Below are 20,309 nucleotides of genomic sequence, written 5' to 3' on the forward strand. Positions count from 1 at the left end.
TAGACGAGGATAAGTAGAGTCGGAGACCTGCGGTAATTTAAGGAGTCCGACCCATGAGCCTAAGATACAGTCGTCAGCGGGATAGAAGACTTCCACATGCCGAGAAGATCAGGCGGTAGCGTGAGGAACCTGGCTGGCAAATGTCACCCTGACCATATGACCAGCGCGACCACGCCCTGGCCATATCAAAAAGGCAGTCTGCTGGGTCTTATGAAACATTGAAAATTAATGATTATACATATAACTCATCAATACAGTTTACTGTAATTATCACTATGAAAAGTGTACCAAATCGCAAAATCGAATGGGGATGAGAATAACCAGCTTCAATTCAATGCCACAAAAACCCAGACATCGGTTGTCTCCAAAAAGATGAATATCTCCGAAACGAATATGATAATATCAGGAAAATTGCGCATTTCACTTCGATAAGTTTGCCAAGGCACAATCATGTCGCTGGAATTGCAAAGGCTGCTTCTCAAAAGCTTGGAACACTGTTCCGAATCAGAAAACTGTACACACCTCAGCAACTCTCGATGTTTTATAAAGCTCAGATTAGACCTCCTTTGGAGTATTATTCTCATGCATGGAGCTCCGCCCGTTATATTTGCTAGTTATATTTGAGGTTCAAACAACGGTTTATATGGAAAAAATGAACATCGATGGCTATATGTTAGTAACGCTCTTTGAGAAAGCTGGGGAGCCACGACCAATTGCTATTTGACAAGCCCTAATACTGTAAAAGGCATTGGAAATGTCAGGCGCAATTGTATTGAACCAAAGGTTGATGCAACTGTATATAAAATCCCATAATTATAGTCGCCTATGAGGTTGAGGTATTCCAAATATTCAAGAGTAAGTTCATCAGCAACTTCTTTCTCCACAATTTTCGATATCACTGATTGAAAATCAAGTGGTCTATATTTTCTGGCACTTTATCGGTATAGGTTTAACTCCAGAAGTTTATCAACAAGAAGATGCAATTCCTTTTCTAGAACAATGATGCAAGTCCATTGGTGCATTTTTGATTCGAACTCTTTAGTAGGTGAATTAAACATTGGATTGACAAGTGAAAATACCATAGTTACATTTTGCTTATTGCTAAAATGAAATATAAAAATTATTAATGTCCGTAAAATATAAGAATACTTGTATAAAACTACCCATTAGAATTCAAATCGTCAATAGGACTCTGACACCACATCGTGAATTCCTTTATATCATAGAATGCATTCGGAAGAGATTTCAGTTTAGACTTGAATCTGCACAGGTTTGACTGGTTTTTCAATTCATGGGGTAGAAAAATTGTAGAAATTCGCGCCTGCATATTTTGGGGATTTTTTGTAATTGTTTTATGTGACTAGTTCTAGTCTAAACTCATTTTCATTGCGAGTTTGGTAGTTGTGAAATTTTGAATTTTGCATGAGACTGTTTTTGGGAATGTAGGAGTGACTCAGAAGTTTGTATAAATGAATACTCGTGTCTAAATTCATTTTCATTGCGAGTTTGGTAGTTGTGAAATTTTGAATTTTGCATGAGACTGTTTTTGGGAATGTAGGAGTGACTCAGAAGATTGTATAAATACTCGTGAAAGTTAGAAGTTTTTTCTCTTTGAAGATATTTCTGCAGGATTCTCGATAATCCAAATGGAACATCAGGCGAGTTACCCTTTTTTGTGCCAAAAAGACTCTGGTACTATCGGTGGCCAAACCATAAGCTAAAATGTTATAATTTATAGTCGAGTAGACCAATGCATAGTAGACAGAAATTATACCCTCCGCATCAAGGCAACTTATCAGATTTTTTATTGCGAAGTAGTGTTTATTCAATTTGGAGCAGATCATAGTGATGCATTCCTCCCATATGAGATTGCTATCAACAATTGTAACTAGAAATTTGCAACTTTGTTGAAATATTATTTTCTGATTATTGATGTTTAGTTGTTCTGTGAAAAGTTTTCCTGTTTTGGATCTCTGGAATTGAACTGCAATGGTTTTGGAATAATTTATGATCAAACGGTTATTTTTACATCAATTATCAAATTGGAGAATAACGTTATTTGTTTTTCTGAGTAGTTCATTTGTATCTGGATACTATTGTAGTATCCAGCCATATAGTCATATAGTCCTCTCCGTCATTTATGTAATCAGGAAGGTCATTGATGAACAATAAAAAAATTGAGGGGCCGAGAACGCTCCCCTGGGGAATACCAATGTCGATTAAGTAATCATCGAAAGTTTGCTCACTAATTTTCACTATTAGCTTACGACCTTCTAGAAGTGAACGGATTCATTGTGATATGCTTCCATGAATCCCAAGTGCATTTATTTTTGTTACGATTAAATCAAAGTTTTGCGTGTCGAATGCACGTGACAGGTCGAAAAAAAGTCCAATAATGGATTATTTTCTCTCTATATAGTTTTTCGTTTATTATTTGTATGAACTCTATTGTTGCCGTTTCAGTGGAATGACCTTCTCTGAATCAATATTGTTTTTTATTCAGTAGGTATATCAAACTTACATAGAAAGCTATTTATTCTTTTTGATATACCTTTTTCTAGAGCCTTTGATAAAGTGCTCAGAAGCGCAATAGGTCTGTAGTTCATGCGGGACATTTTATTTCCTTTTTTGTAAATAGGTGTCACTAACGATACTGTTCATTTGGGTTCGTTTGGGCACTTTTTAAGTACGATGACGGGCACTTCATCGGGACCAAACGCCTTGTTGATACTGAATTGTTTTAAAATTTGCCTGACTAGACGTTGTCGAAAAGTAATTTTTGGCATTGTAGATTCAAGGGTGGGGATAGTGGGTGGTGTCTCTGCCAGAAAATCGACTGTGGAATGGGAGGCAAATTGTGCGCTTGTGTTAGTGGTGGAATTGTGGATTTCGTAAATTTTTGATTGACAGATCTAGCTACCGACCAGAAGGATCTAGACCCGTTGGGATTGGGAAGCAGTTTATCTCTAATTCTCTGATTTTAGAGTTCTTTGCTTCTAGTATGCAGCTGTTGCGAGCATCAACAAACCTTGTTCGGTTTCTGGCACTGGGATTTTTGCGCCACTGCCGGTAGGCGAGATTTTTGGAGGCGACAGATTGCTCGCAATTTTTGTTGAACCAAGGTTTGCCGTTAGAAGTTCGTTTCATTGAAAAAGGAATACATGCATCCATGGATGATAGAATAACTTCCGTGACTTCAGAAGCACAAGTTGATGGATCATTAGAGCTGAAGCAAACATTAAGCCAGGGAAATTTTCGTTAAATAGTCTTGAAAATCTTCCCACTCGACTGATCTGTAATGCCAAACTTTGCGCGGTTTAGATTGTTTCCCAATATTTATCGGTAATTCACTCAATACAGAAATTAATTTGTGGTCAGAATTACCCAATGGAGATCTTACGGTGACTGTGTAAATTTCTGGATTGGTTGTTAGGTATAGATCCAGAAGACTAGCATATTCTCAATCAGGTCAGGATTCCTGGTTAGTTCACTTATAATCTGAGTTAAGTTAGCTGCTTATTGCCTCAGCTTTGCAAATTGGAAAATTTGAGCCATTTCATATTGTGGACATTGAAGTCGTCGAATATGGAAATTTCGGCAATGGGATCATTGATTTGCAGAACGTGAATGGTGTTTGCAATAAATCACTTTTCTGGTCTCAGGTTGGTGTTTGAGTAATAACGATGACATCCCCCCTTACGAAGTCACCAGATAAACGAGGATCCCCAAGGCAGTCCATTGCATGACCAAACTTCGACCGCCGAACAAGATTCGTCGTTTGTCTGTCACTGCTTTCACTGCAAGGCATTTAGTTGAAACCAGTGCGCAGCGAGCCCAGCGATGGGTCGTTGTTTTTCGGCTATAATTTCAATTCGGTAATTTTCATCTTGTAGTTACACCGGTGGAATCTTCCGAAACTATCACTGTGGACTAGGAATTTATCTGTTGAAAATTGTATTGTAATTTAAGTATTATGTGTGTTAAGTCACGGACTTCAAATGATAATTTGTCGTTAATCGATGTCTGGACTTTTACACCATTCAAAAAATAAATGTCCTAATCAATTTACAATAAGAACTAATGGAACTGAAGATATCTTATAGGACAAATTCATTAACTTTTTAATTATACAATTCCTGTTCGAAGATAAGGTGAAATGAATTTTTTCCAAACCGCTTAGGAAGCTGAGAAAGACATTTTATCCAACTCAAAATTCAAACAGTCTCAAACTCTTTCATAATCCTGGACGTATTCTCATTCTCGGACTTTTACTACATGTGGCTTTTCAAGAGTTTTTAAAAACTATTGCTCTTAATCTTTTTTCTCCTGACACTGTTTTTGCTATTGTTGTCTAACTTTCATTGACTCTGACTCGTTTTTGATTTCCAATGAGATACAACAGCAATTCAGGTCCTCTCATCTATGATGTTTTTACAATTGTCGGCATCGATTTTCTTCCAGCTGGAACAATTTTACAATTATCTTACTTCGTGTTCACGAAAAATTCTCTCCATAATCCTCAGTCGCTTGTCAATTCTTGAATATTTCACATGATTGAAAGCCCCAGTCTGAAACCTTCGAGTTGATTTCATACTTTTACTTCTACTTTATTCAATGTTTCATTGCATTTTATATTTTTTTACATATTATTAATGATTTATATAATTTTCGCACTGTAGATTTTCATGATATTGCTGATGGTATTTTTTGTTTCTTAATTTTTATGGATTGTCATTTGCATTCTCATTTCTGCTCAGTTTCTATACCGGGCAAATAAAAGTGTCTGTAGATTTTCATGATGTTAGTAGTTTTTTTCTGTTTCTTAATTTACATGTAATGATGACCTACTTGTCGTTTGCATTTTAGTTTCTCCTGAATATTTATACCAGGCCAACAAAAGTTTATAGATATTGTGATTTTGGCTTTTTGAAATGAAATCTTTTGTGGTATTTCAATTAATTTTTGTTTGTTTTAGTGGCCTAGCCTTCAATTTTTTATCATAATTACGTTCATAATGATTCAGAAGTATGACTAGTATATGCACGTATACAAAGAACTATTGAAACATACTTTATTAACTTTCAATAAATTGATGGATGTAGCTCTTACTACGTGGCAGGAGACATGAAGAATGAGAAATGAAACTTCCTATGTTTTTATATCATTTGTATTTGTATCTAAAGTTGCTACAGTTTCGTCCTACATGGGTATTTTCAAACTGATTCGTTTGAAAATCAGCAGTCATTTTAGTTACAAATACAAGTGGCATAAAAACATAGGAAGTTTTATTTCTCATTTGCATTTGTTTATTTTTGTTTTTTGTACCTCTCTGGAAAATATTCAGGTGATATTTATTGTAAATTCATATTCTGTAAGTTTTGAATATTGACAGTCTTCAATATCTCATAAGGATATTGCAAGTATATACTTATTGTTAATACGTCACATGGTACATAAGTACATACTGTACTTGTTGTTTCTATACTCGCATTAGAAGTTAGTCCTTTTGCATCGTAATAGGAAGCAACTGTTGTCTCTTAACTACTAGTGAACAATAAATTGCACATCTGCTCAGTGAACATCAAAAGAAGTAACACCGTTTGTTTATAAAATCATAGTAACATTTGGAAATACTGGTTATTCCAAAACGACTCGAATATGGTTATTAAACATGATTCTTAGATATAATCTAACTTATTATGTTTGGAATTAAAATAATTCCACTAACTTTCACTCTGACTTCCAACAAACCTACTTCGCAATTTTTGTTACAAAACGCTTATGCAAGAAAAGAATATTTAAAATACATTGATTGCCTATTTTTCTTCGTAGTTGAACGTTAAAAATGGTTTGATATTATGATATCCCGGATGAAAACTTGAGACTGAATATAATTATTAAAACGTTTGAATAATTTTTTTTGGAAGTGAATTCAATTCACCCCAGACAAGGTTATCGATGGTTCTAGACTGGGGCATTGAAAGTTTCAAGGATGAAAATATTGTGAAAATTTATGGGGGGTAGGAGAAACAGTAAGTGGAGAAGAAGAAGAGCGCCGACAAGAGTAGGGGCCACTTATAGAGGAGAATGAGGTTGAGTTGGTTGTGAACAGGAAAAACAGCGTCAGTAGAAAGATCGATGTCGACCAGCAGGAAGAAGAATGTGGACCAGAAGATTGAAAGTTAATTTGATTATATGTAAAAACAAGAGAAAACAGAAAGGCCATGGAAAAATGCGAAATAGAAGATCATGTTTTATTCATACAGAAATAAAAGAAAAAAATTGCTACTGGAATAGCAGAAGGAAGATGAAAAAAAGAGACACCATCCTTCGCTTGTTTACTCGATGAAAGATTCATCAAATCTCATACATAGACGGATATGAAAATATTTTCATGCGGATAAAAATGAATTATTTTTTTGACATATTTCACTTATTTCTTCATCAAATAAATGTTATTCAGATCAAAAGTTAGAAACTTAAGAAATATGCCTACTATGGTAGGCAGATTCTGATATTGTACCTGCTTCAGACTCGGAAACACTATCCTTAGCAGCCTCACGAAAACCAGGCCACCAAACGCAGATTGCGATTCCAAAAATTGCATTTACCGAACACCCTCAGTGGAAAATCCTATATCGGTGAAACTAAGAGGCCATTGAATGTCCGCATTGCCGAGCACAAGAAACACACACAGCGTGGGAAAATCAGCAGATCAGAAATAGCGGAGTGGTCACAAGCTGAGATCATGCACAGGGAGGAATACTGGTTTAGGAGGAAAATCAAAAAAGCTGCATACATGTTGTCAAACAATATATTCAGCCAAGCTAGCGTAGAGATATGCAGCATATGGAAACCCATAATTAAGTGAAAAATGCCAAATGGTCATCTCCCGCAATACCGGTGAAGCGGAAAGAGGAGACAAGTGAAAGTATTTGAATGACCCATAAATAGTCATCTCTCGGAGGAATTAGTCCAGTCATCACCTGAAGATCTTTTATTTTTATTTCTTGTTTAACTGTTCAATTTTTTACTTGTATTTTATTTCACTGTAATTTTATTACTGGGTTTTTTTGCTAAATTTAATTGTTTTTTTCAGCTATTTTTTTTATTTTCCATTTGTATTGGTTCTTTCAGGGATTTTGAATCATTTTATATAACATTAGAGAATGGAAGTCCGAACTAATGAAACTCATCATGAAACATTGTCAATCAAAACGGACTACCACAAGTTCCTTAATTAGCAAGTTAATTGAAATTCAAGCAATGGATCCATTATCTGTTGATAATCCAATTATTTTAGCGTTTTTAATCCACAGTAGTAGGGTGCTAATGCCGACTGAACGCCTCCCCCCACCCCTTTTGACCTTGAGACGTCACACGACCTTGAATGACGTCACCTAACCTTGAACGTCGTACACGTAGTATGAGCTTGAATGCGGTGTTTGACCTTGAGTGTGGGGTTTGACCTTGACGTTCGACACTTCGACTACCTTGAGCTTGCTCCATGGCATTGAATGTTGACCTTGAATGAAATCGTGACGTGTACAGAATATAACCTTGAACAGTGGGCGTTCGGCGTTGTCCACTCCCTTGTTGGTAATTCCTATATAAGTTCAGAATATCGTATGACGTCACCTAACCTTGAACGTCGTACACATAGTATGAGATTGAATGCGGTGTTTGACTTTGAGTGTGGGGTTTGACCTTGACGTTCGACACTTCGACTACCTTGAGCTTGCTCCATGGCATTGAATGTTGACCTTGAATGAAATCGTGACGTGCACAGAATATAACCTTGAACAGTGGGGTTCGGCGTTGCCCCCTCCCTTGTTGGTAATTCCTATATAAGTTCAGAATATCATGCTTCCACATTCAGTTTAGACACTCTAAAATACCCAAATAGGTAAACAGAAGTATTTGTCGAATTCCAAAGTGAAGACAACGAGTATCAACCCATCCGAGAGGGCGTTTTCGTCAGTGAGGTGAATATATATTTTATTTTAATTAACCGTAATTTCACTATATTTATGAATATGGATAATTTGAAATTTGACATTGAAAAAATTAATTTTTCTATAATTCAACAAAGTGAAGCTTTAGAGCAGAAACCTATAAACGCTCTGGTTATTGATAAAGAATATAAAATTGAAAAAATGTCAATGTATTCCACACGATATGGTAAATCAATTCAAGTAGTTTTATTGGATGAGGAAAGTGATACTCCTTTTAAAGCATGGCTTCCAAAACGTGTCACAGAGCAATTACCAGAAGACTTCATTCGTGAAGTGAATTCATCCAAAGCCAAATTCACACTTACTTATATGGGTCAAAGTTCGCAGGATTATCCTGGTGCTAAAACCCGATCATTGATGAAATTCAATGTTTTAGATTGAACATTTTGAAATTATGAATTTTTTTTTGTAAATAGTGAAAATATGGTAGATTAATATAAAATATGTATCAACTTGGTCACTTCATAGACATAGTCAGATTTCAAGTGAGTATTTTTTTTATATTATTTGCAAACTAATGAATGCCATTTATGAATTTTCAGAACTCACCATTCTATAAATATGTGGATGCAATATTCAGCCCAAGAGTGGCCGGAAGCAGTGGATTTGGATTCCGCCATAAGAAAAATGGCTTGGGAGATGGCTGATCTGAGTTTTGATGCTCTACATTCATCAAATTATGATTTGAGTGTATGTTACGATGCTGAAGAGGTGCGAAAACTTTTGGAGCTTAGTGAGAAGTATGAACTCGGTGTGGCATTGTGTCATAAATATTCATATGGGAGTAGAAATTTGGATGAGTTCTGTGAGTTAATAATTGAAGCAGACTTGAAACATTTTCTTCAAGACATATGCACCTACCTACCGCAAAATATCATAGAGAAATATCAATTGGAACCACAGAGTCCCAACCCGCAACTGGAAGAAGCGATAAATGATGGTGTTGTAAATATTTGAAATCTGTTGTATATGTTTGTGAATAAAATAATGTTTCAATCCATATTTGTTTGTATCTAATTGTTTGGTGAATAAAAGATATAACATAATTATTGAGTGTTTTATTATTCATCAATATCGAATATTTCATAGCATATTACATGTCAATCTTATTACAATCCAGTTTGAACAGAGCCATTAAGAGCATTATATGATAGAACAGCATCGTGGAGGATGAGTGCATATACTTTGGTGTTTGCTGGAAACTTCACCTTGCGTGTTTCGAATTCTATTTTGATGTCGACAGTGGATGACTTCATAGCTTCGGGTTGATGGGAGCAGTCGATAATGAATAGTGGGTTGTTGCGAAAGCTACCAATATCCATCATCGGTTCACTCATAGTTTTATAATAGTAGCTACGTTGGAAGTTTTCATATGCATAGTAAGCTGATGAGTCTAACTTCTTGTCGAAATCCAGATTCCAACGCTCATATGGGTATACTTCAGAGTTCAGAGATAGTCGAATATTATTAATATTCACATGTGTGAATTTCGTTACATCTTTTGACATATTTTCGGATTGGTCGGTGTTTTGAAAGCCGATGATGATATATCGTGGTCTTTCGAGGCTGCTGGTTGTCTTCACCGCCCATATATCCGAGGATGTATCACGAAGTGTGGGTAATTCATAAAGGTCCCACATACGATAAGCCACCTTCACTTTAGCATTATTACCATTTTTATTTATGCGATTCAATAGTTTCAGTTTCTGTCGATCTTCCGGCACAATGTGCCTGATTCTCCATTCTATTTTATTGATTTCCAAATCTGCATCGACTTCCCCAATGAATGAATTTTTGAATGAGCGAGCTATAATCAAAATGAGCTCCTGCTTCACATTCATTATCCCCTTATTGTAATCTTCAGCAAAACCCATGAGATACTTCAAGGGTAATTTACCACTGAATACATTGCTAACGGGATCGAAAATATCTTGTTTATTCACATCGAGTCCCCATCCTATCGGTAGTAGCGAATTTGCATGCGTTTTTCCGAATGATATCATCGTTTTCATTGTGGTAGTTATGCCGGGTTTTCGAACAACAACCACTTGCTCACCACCCATTTCATAGCGAATTTCGTCGAAGAGAAAGGCGAGAGCATTATTGGATAGGTAGCACCGCTTTGTGGCATCAGATGGTGTGAACTTCCCCTCGATATAAATGTAACTATCTGCAATATCGAGTATGAGATCTTGATAATTGATTGGAATTCGTATTTCATCTGAATTTTTGTAATATGGTGAACCATACGGCTTATATGTATGCTCATGAAGGCTGATGAGGGAATGGTCGAACATGGGCTCCTCGAACACTTCCAATTTATCACTTGTGGTGATTGTCGCCATGTTATTACTATTTTTTATATCGCACCTTCAAGCCAATAGATTTGAGAAAGTTCAGGCTACTAGCACTTATTCTATATCTTGACCGTTTGGCAGATATACGTGGAATGAATCGACTGCTGGATTTTCGCTTCTTTAAATGCACATGATCATAGCCTCCACCAAATACATTATGCTGACTCAACTGCTGCCGCTGCGGCAATCGCTGACTATTGAAGCACAACCCCATTTTTAGAAACGATAATCACAGAATTTATAGTTCCATCAATGAATATCACCTGCTCAGCGTTAGGAAGTAACAAATACTGAGTAACAATTTGATCAACTTCAGCTTTATATTGACTTTTTCACAGATGATCATCGCTCACCATCGTTTTTGCTCGATCGTTCGAATGCTTATCGAGGGTTGTTTTTTCAAATCAGATTGCAGCGATTTGATATCCTTATCCATATGCTCATACTTTTTTACAAATTCTACTAATTTCAGTCCAAGCGTAATGAGATCTTCCCTCACTGATACGGAATATTTTTCTACTCCATCTAATTTCAAATTAATTTTGTCAATATCAGTATCTAATTCTCCTCTCATCTTTGAGATGTAAAAACCGACATATCCTCGATTAACACAATCCGTACTCTCTTCAGGCTCTGCTATATTTTTCAAACGTTTATTTTCCATATCAAAGTTTCCATCGGTTGTTAATTTGAAACCAACACCAGGCTGCCCACGCAAAACAGTATTTGAAACTGCCTTACTTCTGCGACCAAACTTATCGATGCTTCCTTTACTCATTTTCTTTATGATACACTAATGACAGTCATCGATGTTCTGAATCAACGTATGAGAAACGATGATTGTTACTAATGACTGTCGTCGATGTTGTGAATAAATATATGAGAAATGATGATTATTATAGCTTTATCAATTCCAATTTGACTATTATTTTTTCACCATTGAAATTGATCAGATTACCATTATCATCCAATATGCGAAGAGTGATATTGTCGAGGTACTGACGACCACCAGGTCGGATTGGCATATAAATAATATTTTGTGGCTCCTTGGTGAGTTTGTAACCGGGCTCTACATCAATATCAAATTCAAAGATGCTATGGATTTCATCGCCATTCGAATATGCTCCAGCTGTGACATTACAATCCACACGAATAATCCTCACCTTATTGATATTCACGGGCAATGTTGATTCATGTATTTCACCACAATTGAAAACATTGTCATCGAATCCTAGAAGTTCAGCAATGCTGTTTTCATGTTTGAGATGAATGTAATATTTCGATCGCATTTCACATTTCAGAGTGTTGTTGTTTGCACGTAGGAGAAATACTTCGTCGATATTTTCTTCAATTCCATTTTCTAGTTGCACTTCTTTGGATTTCATGAATCTTTGAATCACCTTATTAATTTCATCAATTTCATATGCCCCAGGTGGAATTTTTATAATAGTGGGGGGTGAGATAATTGTCTTCGAATAGCCGATAACATTATTCTTAGCATCTACATTGAATATGGAATTGTAGGAGTAGAAACCATGTAATCCCAGACCATAATTACTATTGGTATCCAATTCGATGGGTGGGTAGAAGTTGGCACTCAACTCGCTAGAGTATCCCGACAATGAAAACGTGCGTGACATGACTGACGAATTTTCGATGATTCATGTCTTTTTATTGCTGACAGCAGAAATTGTGGACCAATCGTCGCTTTTTCGGTGGTCTATCCATATCATTATGTGTGACTACATTCACATCATTCACTTTACAATAACAACAAAAAATTTTTCTTGTAGGTGGACCATCATTCATATCGGAATTACTACTGCTACCGCTGGAATCATTGTAATGCTCTTGACAGTACTGATACTTCAAGACATCAATATCATTTTGTAGGTTTTGTGGTAACTTATCCCATACAGATGCAATTTCATGTGATGCACACCCAATCAACACCTCTTTCGGCATATCAGCGAGTTGTTCTTTACTCATTTTTTGTAAAGTGCGTACTCTGGAATATGCGATCAATGAATGACTCATCCTCTTGATACTCTCCCTATCCTGTACTGGTGTTAACTCCATGTCTTGTTCTGAAGAAACTTCAAACACAAATGGCCACACCATACTGTGTTGAATCGTTGTTCACGCTTATAGTTATATGTGATAGTATTGATAGGATTCGAACCCATATAAAAATAGTGAATCAGTTCTTTGGGAGGGGGTAAATCGCCAAAACTATCAAAATATTTTATCGAAGTTCCCCTTTTTCTATATGCTACCCAATGTGTCCCTTGACCATGTCGACTATCCAAATTTACTATGGCAGATTCATATCGGAGTGGTCCTGATTTTGGTAAATCGTCACGCATATATACCCCCCGAAAATATGGAATCGTCATTTTCTTAGCGTAATAGTTGAGGTCGATATTGGAGAGAGCTCTTTTAGGTAGCAAATTTATGAGTTTTTTGAATTTTGAGGTTTCAAATAGACTCCTAATCCTTTGCGGTAAGGCTTCAAGTAGATACCACTTCCTTGTTTACCTATAGCAATTGCCTCCATGTGTTTATTATGGCGATTTGTCTCACTCAACTGCTCCCTACTCGCTTTTGCTGCTTGAACTGCTTTCGTTATACCAGCAGTAGCACCGGCTAAACTACCTAGTGCTGATAAACCAGCAAAAATTGGAATGAGTGGTAGTATTCCACCAATTTTAGGAATCGGTATGATTCGCGGTGTGCGAATTTTCTTTTTCCCACCTGCAGCCCTCATATATTTGCGTGCTGCTTTGAGTGCAATTTCAGCTGCTCTTTTAGAATTTTTGACAACAAATTCACTTCCACCCGCTTTGTGTAGAACATCACGCACTTTCTGAACGATCCCAGAACCAAAAGCTATCACCTTAGAAGCTTTCAATATTTTTTTAACTTTTTTTTTCTTAATAGAACGCTTTTTCTTCGGAATGTGTGACTGCTTGGGGGATGAGTCACAACCCATACCAAATCGGCGTTTCCCTTTCATTATATTCGTAACTAGCCAAGCAGCTCCTTTTTCTCCAATAGTAGCGTCTTTTGCTTTGACACGATTCCAAGCACTTTCTGCAAGCTCCTTATCCGCTATGTGTCTAGCTGCAAGATTATCGGGGTTCTGTGAATATGCAATATCGTGTTTTTTGCATGCAAAATCCAGCTGATTGACACCCGAATCACCTCTCAACAATCTTTTCTGCAATTTGGTGCCCGGACCGCAATACTGATAGCCAGGTAAGTGTAATTCAAATGGTAGATTATTGATGAGGGAATTGATCAATCCTCTACCAGTTTTATTTGAATGAAATTCAGTAGATCTGCATCGACTCATAACCCCTATTTAAATAAAGGAATCGATGTGGAACCCTGCTTATATAGTCTCCAACTGTCATACAATGCGCATATTGAAGCAGAAGCAGCAATTTTCCATCGATAATTTCGATGAAAAAGTGGGTGGTGGATCGGGAAGCGGTGTCAAACAACGTCACGGATCTTTACTTCCACTTTCTATTCGCGGCCTGATTATTGGACCTTCTAACTGTGGCAAGACAAATGTTATGATTTCTTTGCTAACGCATCCTCTAGGATTACGATTCGCAAATGTTTATCTTTATTCAAAGTCTCTTTATCAACCTAAATACGAGTATTTACGTGAAGTATCTCCAATCGAAGGGTTGGGTTTTTACACTTTTGCCAATAATGCAGGTGAAATAGTAGAGCCTTCAGACGCCAAACCTGATTCGATATTCATTTTTGATGATGTTATGTGCGAGAAACAGGATGTTATACGATCATATTTCAGTATGGGTCGTCATAAAAATGTGGATTGTTTCTATTTAGCCCAAACATATTCACGAGTTCCGAAACAATTGATACGAGATAATGCAAATTTTATCGTAATGTTCAAACAAGATGATATGAATCTCAATCATATTTTTTCCGACCATGTATCACCAGATGTAACATATAAGCAATTTCAAGATATGTGTGCGAGATGTTGGGAAGATAAATATGGATTTTTAGTAATTGATAAGGATCGAGAAGTGGTAAATGGACGTTATCGAAAAGGATTCGACGCTTTCATATATCCTTGACGTTCTTGAAGAATTGAATCACTTGAGTGCTAGATAGTGGAGATAACACTTCATTATACAAATTCTTGGAGTGAATTATGGAGGGAAAAAATGATGATGAAATATGTTTAAAAAGAAAGTTAATTGAAGCAACGGATGCCGTTCGGAAGAAATTCAATTATATCAAAAGTAGTCGTCTAGGTGATCAATCAGCACTCGAGAGGATCTATGAGCCAATAATAACACCTTTGAAAGTAATATCTGCCAATACTGAAGGAGCATCTCAAATGAATCAAGTGATGCAGAAAACAAAGCCTGCTACACCATTAACAGCCAAAACTATAATTGAAAGTGAGTGGAAACCGAAATTTGAAGGGGCTTCCTCGAAGGATCTTCAAACCTCTCAATTGACAACTTTAGATTCACAATCACCTAATGTATTCGATGATGGTGATGAAGTGCAAAAGCATATAAAAAAGTTACTATCAGGAAATCCCTCTTACGATACAGTCTTTGGAGTACACATGAACACTGAAACGGGAAATTTACAAATGGGAGTAGCTGATGTGGAATTTATCGATGAGAAAATTGTGTTTATGAAAAATGGTAAAACTATTGGCTCTTATCAGGGCACTCCAAAACTATATAACTTGATATTCATGAAAGTACCATCGAGAAATATCCCCTCTTCCGATATGACCACATATGGTGATATACTCAAATTAACAAAGGCTGCATATAAATACAATGAGAGAAAACAAGGTCTTCTATCGAATAATTGGAAGAAATATAGAGAAATAATCCTACCATTATTATCCAATGGAAACCCTAGTAGAGAAGGTGCTGGCATGATCAAAATACCCACCCAGAAAAAATATATCAGAAATAAGCATACAGATTATGTTTATTGGAATGAACTCGAAGAATTGATTGATCGCCTTCGACTACTTTGGAGTTCACGACTGGCTGGACATACCGGACATGATAATGAAATATTAGCCATAATTGAGGAATTACGTGAAGAAGGATTAGTCTATTGACCGCAATATCATGAACATGATATGTGAAACTGGCTCAGTCGATCACAAACGATCTAACTATGCATACCACAATTGATAAATTTGGTCGTAGAAGAGGTGGTGTTAGTAAACCAATAGTTGGAAGATCTGGTGTTGGATTCATTCTCACACCAAATGGTGATTATGATATTCAGAATAAGCGGTTTCAAAATGTTGGTGAACCTGTAGACAGTAAAGATTCTGTTACTAAAGGATATGTTGACGATCACATTAGAAAAGTCAATGAGACAACTCTGAAGTATTTCCAAGAATTCATTGCATCAACGCTACGTAACATCGGAAAACATATTGATTCAAAACATAATGAGGTGCAAATAATCATTGACAAAAATGCACTCATCACTTCTGCATTAGCTGATCAATTGAATAATGTGGAAAAGCGAACTGACGTAATAGCTAAGTTGGTTGATACTTTTACTGAGCGAGTCATTGAAGTTTAATAGTCAATCGTTACACTTGCACCTGAACAGTAGAAAAGTGATTCCTCAATTTTATCATCTTGAAGAAGTCTTAGAGCAGTAATATGAGTAATGCAAAATGGCAGGTTGTGAAAGAAATACACAAGCCGGCGCGTCGAAATTTCCCCCGTCGGAAGACAATAATAAAGGGTTTTTCTGACTTGTGGCAGATGGATTTGATGGAAATGCAACCATATTCTAAAGAAAATGAGGGATGTAGGTACATCCTTATAGTTATCAACTGTTATTCAAAGTTTGTATGGTCAAGGCCGTTGAAGAATAAAACTGGTGATTCAGTTACTGCAGCTATGGCAAGCGTGTTGAAAGATGCTAAATATACTCCAAAAAATTTACAATCTGATCATGGTACTGAGTTCTATAATTCGAAATTCTCATCGTTAATGAAGAAACACAACATCAATCATTACTCAACATTCAGCACAAAAAAAGCTGCAATTGCAGAACGAGTAATCAGAACATTGAAGAGTTGGCTTTATAAGGAGTTTTCACTTCAAGGTCATTACAAGTGGTTGAACATTCTTCCTAGAATTACTCGTCAGTATAACAACAAAGTTCATCGTACGATTGGTATGAAACCTGCAGATGTGAAACAGTCTACTAAATTGTCAATGTATGCCGAATCTAAGAGTCCACATGTGAAACGTAAAAAAAGTACGTTTAACATTGGGGATAGTGTTCGAATCAGCAAATATAAAAATGCATTCGATAAAGGTTATACAGCAAATTTTACAGCTGAAATATTCAAAGTTGTGAAAGTTAATAATACAGAACCTATAACTTATGCATTAGAAGATGTGAATGGGCAACCAATCAAAGGCTGTTTTTATGGGCTGGAGTTGAATAAAACGAAAGATCCCAATACGTATTTGGTGGAGCGAGTTTTAAAAAGAAAAGGACATCGCCTCTATGTAAAGTGGCTGGGGTTCTCTGAAGATCACAACTCATGGATCGATGAAAATTCTTTAGTGTAATGACATTATCATGATTGTACTCAATATTAGATAAAAAATAAAAAAATAGTGTATTAAAATTGTTTTATTTATTAAAAACTAAATAGAATAATAACCTTAGAAATGATGCAAGTAATATGTAAACTATTGGTTTTATTTTTCATAAATTCAACATATTGAAATCACTTCAAGATGTGTATGTTAGCATAAGATTTCCATGAATCCTCCGTCTCTCTATCCGCTCTTCATGGGTTAGACACCAGCACTCTCGAAAGTGGACATCTCTGTTGGGGTGAAATTGGCCGACATTCTCACACAATTGCCAATCATTTCTACAAGCACTGCATAAATTGTTCCAACAATCCACACTATATTCACCACATTGTAGACATCGCTGGACTAATGTATCGCAAGTCGCTACACAATTTATGCATATATTCCTTGAAATGCCCATATTATTACACATAATCTCTTTCGAACATTCTCTGCACTGCTGGCGGTAGTCACTTACTTCTAGAGTTGAACCATTTATCCTCTTCCGAAGTGGGTCTGGATTCCTTGCCACAACACATCTACGACACAGGCCGGTACATGGGTTGATATATGTTTCAGGCCAATACCCATGGCAGTTGTAACACACTATATGTTTGCCAATTTTGATTGGAAAGCCGCGTATTGTCGGTTTTGTATCCCACTCTTTAGGGAAAGACATATTCACTGATAGATGTACAAATATTCAATCGATGAATTTAACTACACTCTCACGCTCCCATGTTTCCCTCTTATAAACAGGTACTGTGAAGAGTGGGGTAGAGTGGAGGGAGCTACCACCACCACTGTCAAAAATCATATAAAAATCGGTGAGTGATTGTAAACTTCAGTCAGTATTCAAGTATCACCACAAGAATACATTAATATGTCTGCCCAGAGAGCTGCTGTGTTAGCATTATTATCTCAGAGAGATATTAATAACCATGAGCTGGTGGAAGAGTTTGAAGACGTTGGACAGATAGTGGGTGTTGACGAAGAAAATGATGGTGGAGATATGCAGTATGAGGTGAATGAGCAAGGTGCAGAAGGTGGCTTAAATATCGAAGACGATGAGGCAATTGAGCAAGGTGTTGGGGATTTAGACATTGATGATGATGAAGAAGGTCTTGTTGAAGAAGAAGATGAAGGTATCGCAACAGATTCGACTCACGAGATTGACGACAGCGGAGTAGTTATTGGCAATGTTGAGTGGTTGAATATCACTGAGACATTGGATGATCCGTTAGATTTGTATTGTGTAACGGATAGCCATGTCAGGATCAAAACGATTGACGGTGAAATAGAGAAGTTGTGTTGGTGTTGCTTCCGCTTTTATTCTGTGCGGAATAACAATGGAGGGTATTATGAGCACGTCGACATTCATTACACCGCCCGCTTCATGGAGATGGGGCAAACATGGTGTAAAGCATGTGATAGGCCTTTGACCAACTTTAGGAGAATAGCCGTCTGTATCATATGTAACAACACCCCACCTCTGGAGATGTAACCGTGGACCTTCGGGTCAACAAAAAAAAACAGCCCTTTTCAGGGCTACATTATTTAAACAAAGAGTAGATATCTCATAATGAGATTGCAACAACACCCCATCTGCGGAGCAGTTACCGTGGACTTTCGGGTCAACAAAAATACAGCTCTTTTCAGAGCTACAAACAAAGTGTAGATATCTAATAATAAGATTGATCACTCAGTCAAAGAAATAGAATATTTTGAGTGTCACATAATCATACGAAGAGTAGTTTGTAATATATGGATATACCTCTAAAATGTACATCCATATACATATGAGGTATGCACAAATGTGTTATAGAATATGTAAGTTCTCTGAATATCTTATCTTTGTAAAATAAATCACATTGAAAAATGATTGTTTAAGCGTCCGAGTGGATTTGAATCTGTTTGATAACATACTAGCTCTCTCTTATCTGAACAATTGCAGAATTCATGTCAAGATTTGGAAATATAATTTTCATAAGACAATATTTCAAATTCGAGGGGTGTTTATTCAGAGTAGTCAATAAGAGTAATTGGTATTGTAATTCAGAATATTTATTTCAAAGGTGGAAAGGAGAGAGGGAGGTAGACACTGCCCCAACCACGCAGTGTCTCGTGTACACCAACCAAACAAAATGTGTACTCCGAGGAAGGATAAAGGATGGGTGAAATAGGGAAAAAAATAGGGAAAAAAAAGGAAAGGATTTCAAGTCGTCGTCGTCGTCGCTGTCATCGGGTCGGGGGAAGTACTGCCACATCACCGAACCCTCAGAAAACGCCATTTCCTCCGCAAATGCGTCGTCGTCCCAGAGATCGTCATCATCATCATCCGAGCTGCAAGAGTCTTCGGAGTGGTCTTCGGTACTGGTCACATGCAGTACCTGGACCGAAGATGTGGAAGGGTGATGAGGCGTGGTGGTTGAATCGGCCTCCATATCTGGATTCTCCATATCGGAATCCTCCAACTGAAGATCCGGGAGTGGCGCTGTAGGTTCTTCCGCCTGGGGTCCGGTCGTGGAATCGGCTTCCTGGTATGTTGACATGCTGACGATAGCTACTCAACTGAAGATTACATTGAGGAACTCCTACATTTATACTCTTGCACAGGAGGGGGTATAGTGGGAGGCGGAGTGGGGGGGAGGTGGGGGTCGCAAAAAACGCGCCCCGGATGCAAGTGGTGGATGTTGAGCGCCCCAGGCCGCGAAGCGGCCTGCTGAGCGATCGCTTCACGATCGCGAAGCGATCGCTTCGCGATCGCCTATACAACCTTTCCCTTCGTTACTTATCCGAATATACATTGCTTGAAATTTCTTTATGATACGAATTTTTATCAACATTATTGAAATAATGTTCCAAAGATATTCAAAGATAATGATTAACTGTTTCCATTTTCTAATTAGTTAATTTTATAGCGAAACAACTAACGTTTCACCGCAAGGGTGTACCGATATAGCCCTATTTTTTTCACTACTACCAAATAGAGTGGTTAGGTTGAATGCTGCCCCACCCACGCAGCATTCCGTGTGCACCAACCAGGTACTATGTGCACTCCGAGGAAAACCTAACCTAACCTACCTGATCATCATCATCATCATCTATAATGATGATGTCAGGTTCGGGAGAATCAACCACCACGATGATATTTGGTGGAGCGATTTGATGATCTTCAAGCCACAGTTGATCCACAAGTTCTGGGCTGGCAAATTCATCATGTTCAAACTCATCTTCGTCTGAGGTTACATCTTGTTCTTCATTCAGCTCTATTGTTGTATCTGAATACCCATCGAATT

The sequence above is a fragment of the Leptinotarsa decemlineata genome, unplaced genomic scaffold (genome assembly GCF_025532065.1).
Source record: "Leptinotarsa decemlineata unplaced genomic scaffold, Ldec_3_MD MMD2_tig00000218_RagTag_RagTag, whole genome shotgun sequence".
Taxonomy (NCBI): domain Eukaryota; kingdom Metazoa; phylum Arthropoda; class Insecta; order Coleoptera; family Chrysomelidae; genus Leptinotarsa; species Leptinotarsa decemlineata.